Consider the following 19081-nt stretch of genomic DNA (forward strand, 5'->3'; position numbering starts at 1 on the left):
CCAAACCGCATGACCTGTCCAAAAAAGATGATGTTGAACAATCATTGCTCTGACACTGGTGATCTTTGCTTCTTCCAATACACTGACATTAGTTCCCCTGTCTTCCAAAGTGATGTGTTAAAAAATTTTGGAGATACCATTGATGGGATTTTTCGAGGTGTTGGAGATGGAAATCAGTATCTATCCCAGATGAATAAGTCTAGCTAAAGTTGATGAAAGTTAGGATAGAGTGATCCTTTCAACTACATATGAATAGCACACTGTGCAGTAAAAATATTTCAGGGAAACCAAAGAACAGCTTCTTCTCCTTCTTCCAGTTATGGTCATTATCATTATTATCACATTTTATTATCAGCCATTCATCCCAAGATCCCAGGGTGGGTTAGGACAATTAAAATACTGTGTCTTACATGTTTGTTGGTTTCTTTGCTAGATTGGAGGTCACCAATGTGCATAGCTGTCAACTTTTCCCTTTTCTTGCAAGGAATCCTATTCGGAATAAGGGAATTTCCCTTTTAGAAAGGGAAACGTTGACAGCTATGCCAATGTGGCAGCTGGGTACCTCCTGCCAGTACCTCCTGTGGTACCGGTATGTCGTCACAGTAAAATATCCCCTTAAAATCTACAACATACAAGAGATTGATAGCTCTCCCTTCTCAGTTCCTGTTTGCACTAGCTCAGTCTCTCCTATCCTGAACATGCTCACATTTCATTGGACAACCACCCTCCCTTCCATTTTGAACAGAGAGGAGGTGCAAATAGCTTATCTCTGAGCGGCTGATGCAGGTGTCATTTACCCCTTGATTGGGGAGTGGGTGATGGGAAAACATCTGCGTAGGTTTTTTTATTGTGTCTCTTTTTTTGCTGGTTTTAGATGCGGAAGGCATTTTGTGCTAGCCATTTTGCGACACTCATGGCACTTTCCCATAATATGTGCTCTAAATATGTGCTCTAAATATCTGTCTTTGCAAATCACATCCCCTGAAACCATAACCCATTCATCTGTAGACGGGTGTACAAAGGTTTGTGACATCTTTTGAAATAGTCACTGGCGATTTCCTCCCACTGTGGGTCAGGGAGAGTGAGGAGAAAGCCCTTTGAGGTGTTTTTTTTTTTAAATCATAATCGTTGTTCCTTAGGTTCTGAGGTTTTGAAGTTAAGAATCTAGTAAATGTACAAAATGCTTTGGGTTCACAAAAGTGAAAGGGAACTTGTAAAATACTTCATCAACTGCAGATACTGCTCAAGCCACCTCCTTGAGGGGAAAAACGCACATCAGAGCCCTTTTGAAGAGTCTACATTCAGCAATCCTGATATATGATGAGTGAACATAAGGCAGCAAACAAATCTGTTCTCTGAACTTTCCGAACAACAGATTAAACATAATCTCTTTATGGGTATAATTTTTTTAATCTCACCATTAAAATGAAATGTAGCTACAGCCTTTTGGTCTTTGTTTCTACTTTTAACAAAAAACCACGAAGAAGAAAGAAGAAATGAGGCCTGTGTATGTGTCTGCATGTATATACACCTCAGATGTGCTCCCCTCATTATGAACATGCCCACCCCCCACCCCCCGCATTTCAACCTGATCAAGAGCTGGAAGAAATTTAAAAGCAGTCTTTGATAGAAAGATAGATAGATGTGACACGGTACAGACAAAATGCTTTATCTAAGGTGAATTTGCCTAATTTGCCCTTTTTAAAGCAATATATTAGCCAAAACACAACCTTCCTTCACAATTTGCACTGCTGTGGATTTTGCAATGCTGTGCTCCTGTAATGTGTATAAAGATGTATATGCCAGACTAAAATGTGCATATAACTGCATATATTACTGAACATATAATAAAATATGCAATAAATTACGGGGAACTGTTTTTGGCCAAAAAAAAAGGTTGCATATAAAAATATGTCTAGTAGGAGAAATTTGCACAAATATGCAGGTGAATCCTCATGATGAAGACTTTTAAAAAGAAATCTACAAATTGATGGGGAAGTGCAGAAGATCAGAAAAATGAGAAACCAAAACATTTACCTGTTCCTAATCTCAGGCTTCCACATTCTACTCTGCTCTTATGTGCCTTCTCGATTGGGAGCAACTATAGTTTGCTCCATTCAGACGTCTGAGAAATCCATTGACTATTCCAGTGAAAAGTGAAAAGTATGCATATACAGGGTTTATCTTGCCATTAGGCAAACTAAGCGAGCTGCCTCCAGTTGAATGTTAATTATTTGTTGTCAGGGAGGAGCTTTTGGGGGATTTTCTCTGAGGGGTGGCAAAATACCCTGATTAGCCTTGGATATTTTGTACCTTGATTTGGTAGGAGAAGGGCTGCCATTTGCTGCTCTGCCTCAGGCAGCAAAGTGTCTGGGGTTGGCTTTGTACAGATGTGGGCTCCTCCAGATCAACTGTGTTCATCATTCGTCCTGATTTGCTTGCACAAGGTTCATGTAGAGATTAGACTATGTCTGGTCTTTATTGAGCATTCCTTCTAATTTGCTTGTGGGATATTTCTATATATTCCCATTAATCATTTGTTCATTCCATACTTTTACGTTTATTTCCCCATTGTTTTCCTAACTGCAAAAAGTCATTGTTGTTTGTTTGTTTGTAAAAAGTGGACTTGTTGCATTAGAGCAATACAACACTTTAATTCATTTTTAATTGCACAAACCTAAATTCCGGGTACGTGCATCCATCCATCCTCAAAATAATGAGTCTGGGGGGGCACACTATGTATGTCTGTACATAAAAAGCTGCCTTATATTGAGTATAGCTCCTTCATGTCTGACTGGCAGACACTCTCCAAGGTTTCAGACGGAATTTCCCCCCAGCCCTATTTGGAGATGCTGGAGATTGAACCAGAGGCTCTTTGCATACACTGCTGATCTCCTGGATTTGCACTTGATAAAGCTACAATTACGTAAGTTCAAGTCCCTTTGTTTAGTATCTCTTGCAGCTCTGCACATCCAAGGAATTGAGGCTGTATTCATTTTTTATCTAATTTGGGCTAAGCCAGCCAAAGTACGAGCCTCATGAATAGCTCCTCTCCTGCAATGAACAAGCACCAATGAGCATTTCAAGGCTGTAGTTTAGAGGAGCAACACAAATGCAATGCATTTTTCCCCTAATGAGATTTTCTGATTTCTTTCAACATTTTTGATCCTCTCTTCTTCTTTTCCGAAGTAACAAAAAAATAAATAAAATACAATCAACTGGAACAAGCTAGTGTCTGAGCGGCATTTCACAGTTATTCAGAATTATGAATTCTGACTGACTACCAGATGCTAAATCAGTGGAAACTGCCTATACAATGATTGCCAATTGAGCAACAAACCTCTTCAAAGTGGTTTGGATCTCTTTTCAGCAAAACTGTTCAATCTATTTAATGCCGCCACTGCATTACCCAAGATGTACAGCAGTTTTCTATTTACTGGAACGCTCGCAGCATTATATCACTCGCTTGTGAACTCTATCTAAATTAACACCCACCTCTTGCTGTTACACCTCGAGGAAAGAAACATTTACTTCCTTCCCAGCCTTTTGAAAATACAAAAGGGGGGGAGGAAGGGAGAGAGAGAGAGAGAGAGGGAGGGAGGATATAAATAACAAACATCAATAGCGTGTTTAAGGAATATTTTAAAATTCGCTTGCTGAATTGAGAGGGGGGGAGAGAGAAAAAACATGACTGCAAACATGATTCTGTTCTTCCAAGAAATTGGTTTTATGTTGATTGTTGCCAGCTTTCTCTTTGTGCTTCGGATAAAATCTTGAGAACAGAACAATCCTGAAGAGCGGAGAATGTGGCAATCGAGGAGCCTGCTGATAAGGGAGCATCTCCTGGGAAGCAGCATTAGGGTGAGTTTATACACAATCAAGATGTGTGCAGTTATCTCCTTGTTCTTTGTCACCTGGGTTCTGGAAAAGACAACTGTGGATTTTGATTTAAAAGTGCATGCCCTACAAATAGGGAAATATATGCATAGCTTGTTGTTGTTTTTTTGCTTTGCGGTTTTGGGCCAGAAAAAAGCAATCTGGAGTTTAATATTGCACCCCAAAGAGACCACTAATAAATACTGGTAGGGGGATAGGGAATATCTGGCTTTTCAGATGCTGCTGAAATACAACCCGTTATCCCTGGGTGTTCCCCATGCTGGCTGGGGCATTTATATGTTGATGTCCAACAACAACTGAAGGACCACAGGTTTTCTCTATCTAGGGATAGAGAAACCTTATTCTTTCTTACAAAAGATAAACTGCACACTTGCCAGAAAAAAAGTTTGCAAAAGCCTGCCTTACAGCAGGTCTGGCAATTTTTTCATCTAGCCTATTATTGTTTAGACCAGGGTCACCAGCATTGGCTCCTGCACCTGAACCCAAAAAGGACTTGCCTGTAAGTCTGTCGCCACTGAAATAAGCATTCTCTTACAGCCAGTAAAATAGCATGCAGGCTATGCTCAGTGTACTGTGGTGCACACAACAGTTTTTTCCAGTATACAAAAGTGTACATGGAGCATAAAATATTGGCCATCTTTCTTCTACAATGTCTAGCAGTAGCTCTACATGAGAGTCAATCAAAGGTCTTTCTTCATAACCAGAGATACTGGGGGTTGAACCTAAGAATATCTGGCTCAAAATGTGGCTATCCAGCTACTGTCTGCGGTCGGGTGACTGCAGATATTCCACTTAATCCTAGATTCTACCTGTTTCACTGGCAGAAAGTGAGTTCCCAGGCCTATTTCCCTACATGGTTTGGGGCCAGGTTACCTGAAGAACTGCCTGCACCCATATCAACCTGCCCATACCCTGAGACCAACATTAGAAGGCTTCCTCAGATGCTCACCAGTTGATGGCCACTGATAATAAGAGCCTTTGCAGCAGTGCCCCCTGCAGTTGTGGATCTTTGTGTCTCTGCGATGCTTAATAGGGCTTTGTAGACCTACTTCTTTTCACTGCCTTTTAGTGAGTTGTATATATTGGAGATGTTGTGCTGCGGGTCCTTGAATTTTAATTTGATTAACTTTCTTTATTAGATGAAATTATGGAACTATTCCCCCCAACCTCCCCACCCCACCCCATTTGTTGTATCTGCTGTAAACCAGTTTTCAATACAGTGGAAACCACCATTGGGAGAAAATATCTCAACAGGTAGGGTACCTATTGATTAATTTAAAAAATAATATGCATGCACTATTACTAATAATTCATAATTGTTTTACTTCTGAACTGTATTCCCTCCCTAAATTTCATCACATTGCACATGGGAAAGGGCTGATGGAGGGAAGACAGCAATGAACAAAAACATGACTAGATTTTCAGGGAAGACGGACTGCTCATGACAGGGAAATGTATTCCCATTCTGAACTATGGGAATGGTTGTATGGAGGAGCCCCCTCTTAGACAGCTGTGTGTGTCATTTTACTTGAAATGTTGTAAGTAGAGATAGTGAAGAAATTTGATTCAGCTCGCATTTAAAGGTGAGCATACCTAATTCATGCTTTCTGAAACAATGCAGAAACTGAAACAAAGCCGTCCTTTGAGAATTCAGTTTTCTGAATTTTTCATTGTAGATCTCCAGCCAATCAAAAACATATATAGAAAAATGCATACATTGTTGAAAATGGAGTACAAAGAATACACTCTATTAAGGAAAGCCGATTTGTGAATATGAGTATATTAAGGGAAATTGTACCAAAATGCTGATACATTTTCATAAGGCCTTTTTTTAAAAAAAAAAATGCAAACAGATGTAGAAATGTGGAAAACAGAATGATAGAGTTGGAAGGGACCACAAGGGTCATCTGGTCCAACTCCCTGCAATGGAGGAATCCTTTGCCCAATGTGGGACTCAAACCTATGACCCTGATATTAAGAGTCTCATGCTCTACCAAGTGAGTTATCCTGAGTTCTGTTAAGAGTGGAAAAATATGAAATGGAGAGAAACCAGAACTGGCACCTCCACCCACCCCTAGTGGTAAGCCACCAGTGCTAGATTTGGTGGCCCTCTTGCTCATTCTGCTGAGTGGTGCTCTTGGACTTCTACCCGAAAAGCCTGACCTGATGGCACCATTAATCAAGTGTAGATCCAAAACTGATGTAAATTGTAAAAACTGATAATGTAGATTCAGTGCCGGTACTGCGTGCCCTTAAGTACTTCCTTAAAAAAAGCACTGTGTAAATTTACCCATAGTGTTTTCTAAATATGAATTCATCTTATTGAGTTGCAAGAGGCCAGCAAGACCAGACAGGTTCCTAAGCAACATGCACATATATATATATATATAATCATTCTGCATGGAACAAAATACATACAGTGGTACCTCAGGTTACATACGCTTCAGGTTACATACGCTTCAGGTTACAGACTCTGCTAACCCAGAAATAGTGCTTCAGGTTAGGAACTTTGCTTCAGGATGAGAACAGAAATCGTGCTCCAGCGGCGCAGCAGCAGCAGGAGGCCCCATTAGCTAAAGTGGTACCTCAGGTTAAGAACAGTTTCAGGTTAAGGACGGACCTCAGGAGCGAATTAAGTACTTAACATGAGGTACCACTGTATTATAAAACTGTGTTGTGGTACTTAAGGAACCTGATCAATATAAAACTGATCCTGTGGGAGGTGGGATTTGGAAACAAATTGGCAGTGCAATTGGGCCAGAATTGTTGTAATTGCTTGCCCTGGTGAGCAACCAGGCCGCTGAATTCTGCACCAGCTGAAGCTTCCAAGCTATCTTCAGAGGCATCCCCGCGTATGAAGCGTACAATATACTCCAAAACTCCAGATGACCCCATTCAGCAGTTTCAAGTAGATTGCATAGGGGATAAAACTGAATCTTGAGGAACCATTGAAGGCTCATGGGGCTATATTTGGATGGAGTGGATTGGCCAAATTTATGGAGGGTAAGGCTATCCGTGGCTACCAGCCACAAAGGCTATACTCTGCGTCCACTGTCAGAGGTACTATGGTTTTGAATCTCTGCTGCTGGGAAAGTGGGAGTGTTGCTGCACTCAGGTCCTGCTGAGGGTTTCCCAGAGGCACCTGGTTGGCCACTAGATGCTGGACTAGATAGGCCTTAGTTCCAGCAGAGATCTTGTTTTCTTTATTTTTTCTGACAACCCCATAAACTGGAGCTGGTCTTGTAAAAGTCATAATCAATCTTGAATAAATATTATCTTCCTCAGGGTGACAAAGCCAAATCTTCTAAGCCTCTTCTCTGATGGAAGTAAGCTTATTCTCTGACCTTTGCTGTTGCCCTTTACATCCCCCCTCCCAATTATTTCAAATCCCTTTTGCTAGAATAAAGATTGCATTCAGGGTATTCAGAGTGTGGGTATGGATGGTTTTATATTGTGGCATGTTCCCTGTGCTTTTCTGGAGCATGTTCCTTTAAGTTTAACATTTGGACTGCTGCCCTAACCCGCATTCAGATTGTCAATGAACCATGTAGATGGCTATTGAAATCTTTTGCAGAAAGGCTGATAACTACTTTCATTTATTTATTTTTTACATAGCAATTATATTTCTTCATGGCACTGCTCTTTTTTCGCATCAGTAATGGGCATAGAATTTTTTTGGTGAGCTTTATCCATTTTTGTAACAGCATATAGCTGCATGCTGTTTGTGACCTCTGTGTCAATACAGAGTTTGCACTGTTCGGCAGTTTTCCCATCCCACTCTTCACACTTGCTAACAATGGGGGTCAGTGTGTGACAGACCCTGGTGCTACTTAATGCTCCAAACAAGATGATATTGCTTTTCTGTTTGGGCAAGATTACTGCAAGCATTCAACAATGTTGAGGATTTTAATTAGCATTGCGCCCACATTTTAAAAAACCATTCCCTGTCATCTAATAAGAAAAGAAATTGCATTCGAAAATTATTAGAGGGAAGTATTTGAGGAAATTCTCATAGCTGGGGGGGGGGGCAGGGTTTTTGTTTCACTTATGCATCCCTTCGGTGTGCGGGGATTTTGTTGTGTTTACCTGACTTTCAAGGTGACCAAAAGGTGATTGTGGCTGTCCTTTTCTGCACTCTTGATTATTCAGTCTTCTCAGGTGCTCACACACTTCCTGAAAGCCCAATGACATCCTCAGCTAGGTTTTCCTAAAAGGACAGAGAGGCTGTCTACCATCTGCCTCAGAATTGCTACGGTAATTGTTGATGATGGTGAGATTTTCTTCTTCAAAATGTGGTGGGGTTATCCCCCTCTTTTTTAAAATGTAAAAGGACATCCTTAAAAATGAAATCAGTCAGTACACATTCTTCGGGCACTTACTAGCCAGGTTACCCAGCTTCCCATACTTCAGTCAATGTCCAGGAGGAGACATCATGATGTATTTCCTCCCATGGAGCTTTCTCAGATCATGAAGCCTGGGTGACCAGCAAGGTTACAGAACATGTGGAAAATGCTTAAAGGAAATAGGTGAAGGAAACACCATGAGAAAGGGCAGATACATTCAGTTCACATATAAAGGTGAACCAACCTTGATTTGTACTTTTTGAAACAACACACCAACTGAAACACAACAATCCTTCAAAATTGACATCCGAATTTTACAATGCTGCACTCCAGCCAAGCAACGTGTCCAAAATTGCATAATCTAGTAAAGTTGTTATTGTTGGCATAAAAAATGCATCTATTCATCAAAATTGCAAAAAAAAGGGAGGGTATTGGGCAAAATTACATACAAACATGTGTAGAGGATCATAGTAAAACGCTGGTGAGTTTTCACGAGGAAACTCATTTTCATAAAAATAAAATCTCAAACTGATGTTGAAATGCAGAGAATCATGGGCTTATAGAATTGTAGTTGAAAAGGACACTGAGGGTCATCTAGTCCAACCCCCTGAAAAGCAGGAATCTCAATTAAAGCAGTCATGGCAGGTGGCCATCCAACCACTGCTTAAGAACTTCCAAGGAAGAAGAGTCTACCACCTTCCAAGGGAGTCTGTTCCACTGTTGAACAGCTCTTACTCTACTTTGCTGTAACTTGAAGCCAATGGCTTGGCTCCTGCCCTCTGGAGCAGGAGGAAACAAGTTTGCTCCATCCTCCAGGTGATATCTTCCTCCCTTAAGATATTTGAAGATGGCTATCATCTCCTCTCAGCCACCTGTTATCCAGAATAAACATACCCAACTCCTGCAACTGTTCCTCATAAGGCTTGTTTTCCAGACCCTTGACCATCTTAGTTGTCCTCCTTTGCATACATTCTGAAGTTAAGATGGGGGGCGGGGATACAATCTGAGAGAAACTGAAATTGACAGATTTGCCCATCAGAGAGCCACATTGCAATTATAGGGTCAGATATAATCTGTATCCACCAAAATTTTTGAAGAGATTTTGAAGCACCGTGTGGTTGAAGCAGAAAAACAGAAACCTCCTTTGCAGGAGAGGAGAAAAAAAATCAGGAAATTAGAGGACAGGTTCTGGCACAACACTAATTTTAGTGACATTGCAAATGACTGAGGGAAAACATTGAAAGGGGCAAGGCGACAGCCAAAGAAAAATTGCAGTGACAGTTGCTTTCCTTTTTCTAACAGGTCCTTGCTCTTGGGAAAGGCAAGTTGGATTGATCTTACAAACAGATATGGGAAAAGTGGTCAGCTGCCATGTTAAACACTACTGGGGCTGCATTTATCATCCCTTCCCAGATATTCATGAGAGCACATCAGTGAGCTGAGAGCAGAGGAATTTTATGTGATGAATATTTGCCTTCAAGGGCAGGCGGGGACAATCCTCGCGGATTCAGAGGGATAAAGCTGGTGCATTTGCTGCAAACAAGGGCAGGTGAGCAGCACATCAGGGCAGTGAGGATGATAACACAAGTGACCTTTCTTAGGCCGGTGACAATAGTCCCATTGCATACAACAGCAGCTCCGTCAGCCAATGCATTGGAGATCATAGCTTCAGCCTGATCTTATGGAAAATCTGGGTCAGACAAACAGTCCTCCCAGCTCAGAGAGGTGAATCAATTATGCGGTGTCACAACCTGAGATATGGAATTACCTGGTTAGAGCATGACCTTAACAAAGAGTCATAAATGATATTTGCTGGGGAGTTGGGTGGGGGAATCAACCACATGCAATCATTGTTTCTTTGAACCAGGTCAGAGTACACATATGGGCAAACTGCAGACCAGAGGCTGCTCATTTTTAATGCAACCCCAACCTCCTTCAAATGCCTCATTATGCCACTCAGTCAGAGTTCCTTCCTTCCTATTCACTTCCTCCTTATTTTTCCTGATTTCAAAAAGTTGTCTTCTCTCTACATAGTTTCAGAACTATTAGAATTGTATGTGAAGCAAGCAATCATATTCGCTGTGAGTCCTGGAAGACCTGCTCCCTGCCTTGCAGGCCTTTTCCCACTTGACCTTGGAGTGCAGGGCCCTGACTGACTCCAGATACAAAAACTGAGGCTGCTGAACAGACTTTTCCACTGTAGGCAGCAGAACACAGAAAGAGTTTTCACATAAGCTAATGTGAACATGGGACGCGGGTGGCACTGTGGTCTAAACCAATCAGAAGGTAGGCGGTTCGAATTCCCGCGACGGGGTGAGCTCCCATTGCTCACTCCCAGCTCCTGCTAACCTAGCAGTTTGAAAGCACACCCAAAAGTGCAAGTAGATAAATAGGTACCGCTCCAGTGGGAAGGAGGGACCAGGTGGTGCTGTGGGTAAAACCTTAGCGCCTAGGACTTGCCGATCGCATGGTCGGTGGTTCGAATCCCCGCGGCGGGGTGCGCTCCCGTCGTTCGGTCCCAGCACCTGCCAACCTAGCAGTTCAAAAGCACCCCTGGGTGCAAGTAGATAAATAGGGACCGCTTACCAGCGGGAAGGTAAACGGCGTTCCGTGTGCTGCGCTGGCTCGCCAGATGCAGCTTGTCACGCTGGCCATGTGACCCGGAAGTGTCTGCAGACAGCGCTGGCTCCCGGCCTCTAGAGTGAGAAGAGCGCACAACCCTAGAGTCTGTCAAGACTGGCCCGTACAGGCAGGGGTACCTTTACCTTTACCAGCGGGAAGGTAAATGGTGTTTCCATGCGCTGCTCTTGTTTTGCCAAAAGCAGCTTAGTCATGCTGGCCACATGACCCGGAAAAACTGTCTGCTCCCTCGGCCTGTAAAGCGAGATGAGCACCACAACCCCAGAGTCATCGTCGACTGGACTTAACTGTCAGGGATCCTTTACCTTTACCTAATGTGAACATATGAGTGGTCAACAGCAAAGGGAAATATGGCTTCATATTAATTTGAACCAGGGCTTTATTCAGCTGGAACTCACTGGAACTCAGTTCTGGCACCTCTCAGACAGGCACCATTGCCATTATAAGAGAACAAGGTGAATTCCAGCACCCCCTTTTCTAGAAAAATAGCACTAATTTGAATGTATTTATTGGAACGTAGTTCCAGTTCCTCAGGTTCAGTTACAGAGAAGCAAAGCAAAATGAACCCAGTATGGGACAATATGCAACAGATTGAGATCTTTCTGTCCTGAGCCTCTCAGTTTAAGCATGGGAATGTCCACAAATATTTCTATGGTGTGATAATGGCTGCTCTGCACTGCATGCCTGAACTGGAACCACTCTACTACAGGGTTTTGGCAGCTTTTGACTCCATACGGTTTAGCTTTCTTTTCCCCTAAATGCAGATTGCCTGATGGCGTGTAAGATAGCTAATTAGATATAAATATCTACCAGCACCCAAATACAAAGGATCATACAGTGAGCAGCTGTGATGCTCAATAAACGGGTTTTGTGTGTGTGAAATGCGGCAATTCAGACACTTTCTAATTTTGAAAATGAAGGCTTGGTTTTTTTCTTTCTCTGTCTGAAAATCTCTGTTTTTGTGGGTAGATTCAATTAAATAAAGACACTTTTGGCGGCAGTGGCTTTCAAAAAACCTCCATAAAGCAGGGATAAAATGTAAAGGTTTCCCTGGGTTTTGTGTAGGATATAGAGAAAGGTATTGTGCTGAATCTTAGCATTCATGGATGAGAGCATACAGAAAATAAAAAATAAAAAGCCCCCTAAGAATCCTGATGGTGAAGCTAGACAAAAGGGTATAGAACGGGAATAACAGCAATTAGAAAAGACAACACTTTTCTTAGATGTTACCTTTAAAAATGCATTTTGCTTATCCAACACAAGAGCCTTGCAGCTTTGCAAACTAAAGGAATGCATGCTGACTGCCACTTTGTTCTTTCATGTTCCCAGTGTGAATACATTGGGCACTCCCCTCCATTCAGGAAATTTAGTTATTTCAACCAGTCAGGGATCGGGAGCCTTTGGCCCTCCAGATGTTGCCGGACTACAACTCCTAGAATCCATAATTCATTAGCCATGCTGGCCAGGGTTCATGGGAGCTGCAGTCCTGCAACATCTGGACGGGCCAAAAGTTCTGAAGCCCCGAACCAGCCCATTGTTTACAAGAACGGTCTGGTCTCTACACATGCAGCAGTATCAAGTGGTAGAGTACTAAAGTAGCAAAATGACTGTACCATTTTGGACTCCAGGTGTATGGGGCTGAAGTTTTTAACATGCTTTTAGAAAAGGAAATACTTCCCTGTGAGTGATGCATGCATGCATACATACATAATTTTACTTGTATGACCCCATTCCACAGTTCCAACCATGCTCAAGGTGGCTTACAACATGAAAACAATATGCAACTGCAACATAACAAAAGCAGTCCTAAACATAAAAAACAGAACCAAACTGAATAATTTTCACATAAATCACAAAATCTAAAATAAAGATACAGAAAACCAACAGCAACAACAACAGCAACAACACCCCCCCCCCAACAAACAACACCTCGCCCCAACATCCTAGCCTAAGAGTTTGTTCAGCAGCTTCTGCTTTTGTAGCTGGAGTCAGACAGGGCCCCGCCCTCCCAGGTCAGGTGCAAAAGGCCTGCAATGAAGATAGCAAGTTTTCCCGAGTCAAAACCAGGATGAATGAACTAGCCCATCAATGGTATAACTTCTAGCCTATCCTACTCATTATTGTGCTAGCTATCCATTTTCAGGGAACTTGGGGCACCAGCCTGAAGTGGTACAATCCATCCTACCATTTCATAGGTCTACCATCTCACTGTGCTTTGTGGGTAGGCCAAGCCAAAACCAGAGCCAAAATAGGCATTGCACTAAATATGTGGCTACCACCCAAAACTGAGATCCCACATTTACTGCAGCTCCCCTCACTGGCTGCCAATGTCTATTAGAACTGTTTATTTTATTTAGTTATTTCCAATATTTATACCAAATATTTATATTTATACTTCACGAAAAGACCCTGGAAAAGACCCTGATGTTGGGAAAGATTGAGGGCACAAGGAGAAGGGGACGACAGAGGGCGAGATGGTTGGACAGTGTAATGTTTCCAAGGGGTTGCTTGAGAGTAAGCAAGCAAATATTTCCCTGCTTGGCTGTGAAGCCTTGCTTTTGCTGCCAAACTAAACCTTATCTGACCGGAGCCCCACTCTCCCGTGGCTGGCTCAATAGCTGGCAGAATCCGTGAGTGGGCGGTTCTTAAACTTTCCCCAGCAAAGCAACTTCTTGACGCCAAGTCTGCGCCTCCCCTCTCTGCGCGAATGCTTTCTGCGCAAGGAGGGCGTGGGTGGCAGAGGACGCCTCTCTTCCCCGCTTCTCCCAGGCACGGAGTCCTGGGACCGCCTCACCACTTCCGACTCCTGCACCCCCTCTCCACTGGAGGTGTGTTTACTCTCCTCCGTTGAAGAGGAACTGCTCCCCACGATCCCTGGGGGTTCTCTATAATCCATTTGGCTTTTCCTCTCTCCCTCCTGAACCGATGGCAGTTCCCTGACAGACAGCGTTCTCAAAGCTACCAACATGAGCAGGGGTGTCTTTACCTGGGGGTGCAAGGGGTGCGGGGCACCCAGGTGCTGAATTCTGGGGGTTGTCAGGCACCCGCAACTGAAGCCACCTAAGTCCCCGTCCCCAACTCCCCGGGCAGGGAAGCAGGGCTGGACCTGCTGCCGTTATCTCCTCCCAACAACCACCTCTTTTTCCACCTGTGCTGCCCCGCCCCTCCCTCTCTCCTCCACCCCCCCAGCCTCGCCACCCTGCTTTGCTGGGCTTGGCAAGGCAGAGGTGGGCGAGGGAGCGAGCCACAGGATTCCTGCATTCTCTCTGGGTGTCAGCGAGTGCGGCGAGTGCGACTTTTGACTTTCTCTCCTCCCTCTAGCTAAGGCTCAACTTCAGCAAGCCCACCCCTCCCCTCCACGGCTTCCCTATTCCATCACCAGAAAGAGCAAAAAATGGGGGAGAGCCTTTTCCGAAACAAGACTGATACCCCCCGCCCCAAATTTTGTATATACATACACCTCTTTCCACCTAACTGTGTTTTTTGGAGAGGGAGTCCCCTCTCTCCCTCCCTCCCCACACTTAAAAAACCCAGAGAGAGCATGAGGCAGACGAAACAGGTGCCGGGAGGGGGAGGGGGAATGGGAAAGACATATAAATAAATAAACTGACTCCTCTCTCTCTCTGGCTAAGTTATTCAGCGGATTGCAAGGGAGTGTCTTGCGTTCCGGGGGTCGGGGCTGATGGGGGCGAGAGAGAAAAGGGTGGGGTGGTGGCAGGTTAGAGTGAGAGAAGGAGAGGGGAAATATAGAAAAAGCAAGAGGAGAAAGATCAGGGTGAGGGTGAATTGAATGGTGAGGAGCGAGCTGGGTGGGGTGGAGAGAGGTGGAGAGGGGCCTTGCTTTGTAATGTTGCAAAATCCAACCAGACAGATCCTTCAACAAATATCCTGCAACAAAGAAAACTCAGGTGTAACTGATAGCAGGAGAGAGTGTTATCTCTCTCCCACCCAGCCCCACATCTTCCCACCCCAGCGCCTTAGTAGTTTTAGCAGCTTAGGCAAACCAGGTTAACATTTTGGTGGATGGGATGCCAGCCAGGGGATGTGACAAAATGGTGGGCGGCACAGGCTCCACACTGCCTCCCCCCACCCCCGCCAGCTGTAGGGTGGCGTGTCCACCTTGTTTTGGCCTGTGCACACTGCGCCCTGAGCACTGTATGACATTGTGGTTTTGGCACAGCGAGCAGCAGGTTCCTTTGCAGACTTAGCCTCTGGCAGCTCGCACTCTGAGCATTGGGTTTTGTTGCTGTTGTCAGTGCTGCCCCTTCATCCCACAACCGTCCTCTTCTTAAAGGTAAACAACTCTGGCAACTTTTTCCAAAAAAAAAAGGTCAACAACTTTGGGGGCTAAACTAAATTTGGCGCTGGGTGGATCTTTGCACCCTGGCGGCACATATGCTAAAGACAGCCCTGAACATGAGTTTGACCAAACTGCGGGAGGCAGTGGAAGACAGGAGTGCCTGGCGTGCTCTGGTCCAGGGGGTCACGAAGAGTTGGACACGACTAAACGACTAAACAACAACAAAGCAGGTAACAAAAAAATGTAGAACTTACTTAAAATGCCTGCTAAATAAAAAAAGGTCTTCATTAAACATCTAAAGTTAAACAAGATGGGGGCCTGCAGATTTTGAGACACAGAATTGAATGCACAGATCAAGGTGGTGTGCATCTGAGCCATGGGGGACCAGAGACCCTCCCCAAGTTCTCACTTTGCACTAAGGAGAAATGCATTAAATTTCCAAATGCATGAAGACAAATGTATAGAGTGAGCAGATCAATTGATGAGGAATGGCGTGCTCTTCTGTAAGATTTGCAGTCCAGTGAATTTTGAAGTGCAGTTCTCCAGCAAAGCCATGTGTACAAAAATGCATATTATAAGTAAGTGTGCATAAAACTGAAAAAATAACAAAACTGCATGTTATATTAGGGCAAATATGTGATTCGGGTAGAAAATGCAAAAATAAGAGCGCTAGGAGAAATTCACACTAGAACACTGGCAAGTTTTCATGAGGATTTTTTTTTTTTTTTAAAAAAAGCTCCTGGTGCAGAAATGTGGAAAACTGAATTTTTAAGATTAGAAAAACAAGAAACAGAGAGATACCAAAACTGCCAGGTTGGTCCATCTGTAGGGACTGCCTACTCACTGCAAATAAGTCCCCTTGAATTCATGGAGGGTGGCAGGGCTGAGGTGGGAGACTGCAAAGCTAGCATGCTGGTGCCCACTCCCCACCCGCTGTGTGTTTGTTTAACTAAGGCTCTAAATGCCTGAATAGAGCCACTGCGAAGATATGTTTTTTAAAAAGAATTCATAACACAGTCTCAAACCAGCAATTTTCATTGAACTGCTCATTTCATTGCAACACCTGGTTCCATTCACCAAAATGTTTTCCCCCCCAGTTTTGATGAATCCACCCCCACTTTAGACCGGAACTAAATGAGAATGACAGACTTCACTCGGTAAACAATTCTTTTAAAAAAGAGAAATGAAATAAATGGGGCTCAGAAATACCAGCTAAAATATGGAATACGCTACATTTGCCTCCTGCTGGTTTCTGATGTAGCTGAATTTCACTCTGTAATTATCTGGCTGTGGCTGAAATCCAGCACTATTTACCTGGGAGTAAACCTTATTGAATGCAACAGGACTTGACTTCTGAGCAGGCACGATGAGGATTGCACTGCAAACTGAATATATGGAAAAGCAGAGATCAAATGGCAGCCCTGAGAAATAACATTGCTCTTACCCAACCCCAGTTGGCAAAGCAGAGGAAAGACAGGTGTGTGAAAGGTACATTTTCTGTGCATGTGGAAACCTAGGAAGCTGCCATATAAGTCAGCTGGTCCATCCAGCTCAGTAATGTCTACATTGCCTGGCAGCAGCTCTCCAGGGTTTCAGGCCGGGAACATTATCAGCCCTACCTGGAGATGTCTGGGGTTGAACCTGGGACCTCCTGCGTGCAAAACAAGTGCTCTGCCACTGAGCTTTCCCCCTTCCAATGCTTTCATGAGTAGTAATGGGAGCCTAACCCTGAATCCTCTCTTTAAACTACCCATGCATTAGTAATGCCGATTCAGATCAATGTTGACTATACACAGAACTGTCAGATTGGATTGTACATGTGGTACTGTTTTATGGCGTTGTACTGATTTATTGTCTTTCTTCTACTTTATAATTTGATGTTGCATAATAGATTTTTTTTTTTTAACTGATGGCTGCACGTTTAGTGATAGAGTATTTTTGGAAATCCCAGGCTGAGCTACTCCTTGAGGTATGGTTCAACAATATCTAGGGCATGACTATTTTCGAGCGACTAACTGGGCTTAGAAGCGTAGCAAAAGGTGTTAAAAAGAAAGACACCTTTGATGAAACCTGGTCCCCTTTAGTCGATAATTCTCCCACCAATTTCACAAACACGTCTGCGGAGAGTCTACATCGACCATTAGTGCCCTAAGATTATGTACCGTAAAATGACGTTAACAGTGTTAATGCTAGGTTTATTATTATTGTGTGTGCATTGAAAAAAGAAAAACATGTAAAAAGGGTATATAAATATTTTTGAATAAATATAATGGTAGCAAATTAAGGACTAAGTCAGATGATACACAGGAGTTAACTTAGGAATCTGCTGTATACCAAATCAAGACAATTGACCCATTAAGCTGGGCTACAGACATCCGTGGACGCGGGTGGCACTGTGGATTAAACCACAGAGCCTAGGACTTGCTGATCAGAAGGTCGGCGGTTTGAATCCCCGTGACGGGGTTAGCTTCCGTTGCTCGGTCCCTGCTCCTGCCAACCTAGCAATTCAAAAGCACGTCAAAGTGCAAGTAGATAAATAGGTACCACTCCAGCGGGAAGGTAAACGGTGTTTCCGTGCGCTGCTCTGGTTCGCCAGAAGTGGATTAGTCATGCTGGCCACATGACCCGGAAGCTGTACACTGGCTCCCTTGGCCAATAAAGCGAGATGAGCACTGCAACCCCAGAGTCGGCCACAACTGGACCTAATGGTCAGGGGTCCCTTTACCTTTACCCCCATCTGAGCCCTGGCTCTACCAGGAAAACTCAAGAGCCACCAAAGTGTTCTCTCCCTGCGGCAGTAACAAGATGGCCAAACGAACCAAGAAGATTGAGATTGTGGGTAAATGTGGTACCCTATAGGGAGCTTCCCTGAGAAAAATGGTGAAGAAGATTAAAATTAGCCAGCATGGTAAATATTCTTGCTCCTTCTGTGGCAAGACCAAAAGGAAAGCTGTGGGTATCTGGCACTGTGGCTCTTGTATGAAAACAGTAGCTGGTGGTGCCTGGACATACAACACCACTTCAGCGGTGATGGTGAAATCTGCCATCAGAAGACTGAAGGAGTTAAAAGACCAGTAGAAACATATTTTTTTTCCACTGTTACTCTTCCTCCACAGTTCATGTCCTTATTGTCAATTAAAGGTGGATGTGAACATTAAAAAAAAAGAGCCACCAAAGCTACCTCTTCCTCCTGGCTCTTGAGTTTGGATTGTGCTGCAAGAGTTTAAAGTTGCCTGATTGCAGCACTACTGACCCATATCTGCTCTCCCTCTGCCCCCATAAGTGTCAAAGCTATGTAGGTGGCTGCTTTTGAGCAGACAACAGTAAGACGGAAATGGTTTGGAAACCCCTTCCCACAGCTGTTCCTGTGCAGAAACTGGCAGCCTTCCCTGGCTGCTTTTCAGTTTTTTAAAAAATATTAAAAATCAGGGAAGCATTCAAGCGCTTCCCCTGTATCTTAGCTAGGAGTGTCAGGGCCAAACTAGAGTTAAATGTGTGGTTGCATGCAATGTGTATTTAAATTAAAACAGCAGCTGCAAAGTGGATTGGACCATAGCATGTTAAAAGCAAGCTTGACCTTTTCTTCCACCTCCATTTGATCCTGATAAAAGTTTTCTAGAGCAAAAGTTATCTAGAAAAATATTTGGGGCATTTCAGTTTAGAGAAAAGATGAGTGAGAACAGACAGAGGCACACACAATTCAGAATGGTCTGAAGAAACTGAAAAGAGAAAAAAATTCCTCCCTGGAATCAAAGAATTGTAGCATTGGAAGGAACCCCGAGGGTCTTCTAGTCCAACCTCCTGCAATGTAGGAATATGAAGGTGACCCATATAGGGATCAATTCTTCATCCTTGGCATTAGCTACACTCAAACCAACTGAGCTAACTGTCCCTCTCTCAT

At 43.6% G+C, this 19081-nt stretch overlaps 1 pseudogene; it reads left to right on the plus strand.

Moving 5' to 3' along the window:
* Positions 1–17975: 17975 nt before the first annotated feature.
* Positions 17976–18345, plus strand: LOC128406365 (60S ribosomal protein L37a-like; annotated as a pseudogene).
* Positions 18346–19081: the final 736 nt, after the last annotated feature.

This window comes from Podarcis raffonei, chromosome Z (genome assembly GCF_027172205.1).
Source record: "Podarcis raffonei isolate rPodRaf1 chromosome Z, rPodRaf1.pri, whole genome shotgun sequence".
Taxonomy (NCBI): domain Eukaryota; kingdom Metazoa; phylum Chordata; class Lepidosauria; order Squamata; family Lacertidae; genus Podarcis; species Podarcis raffonei.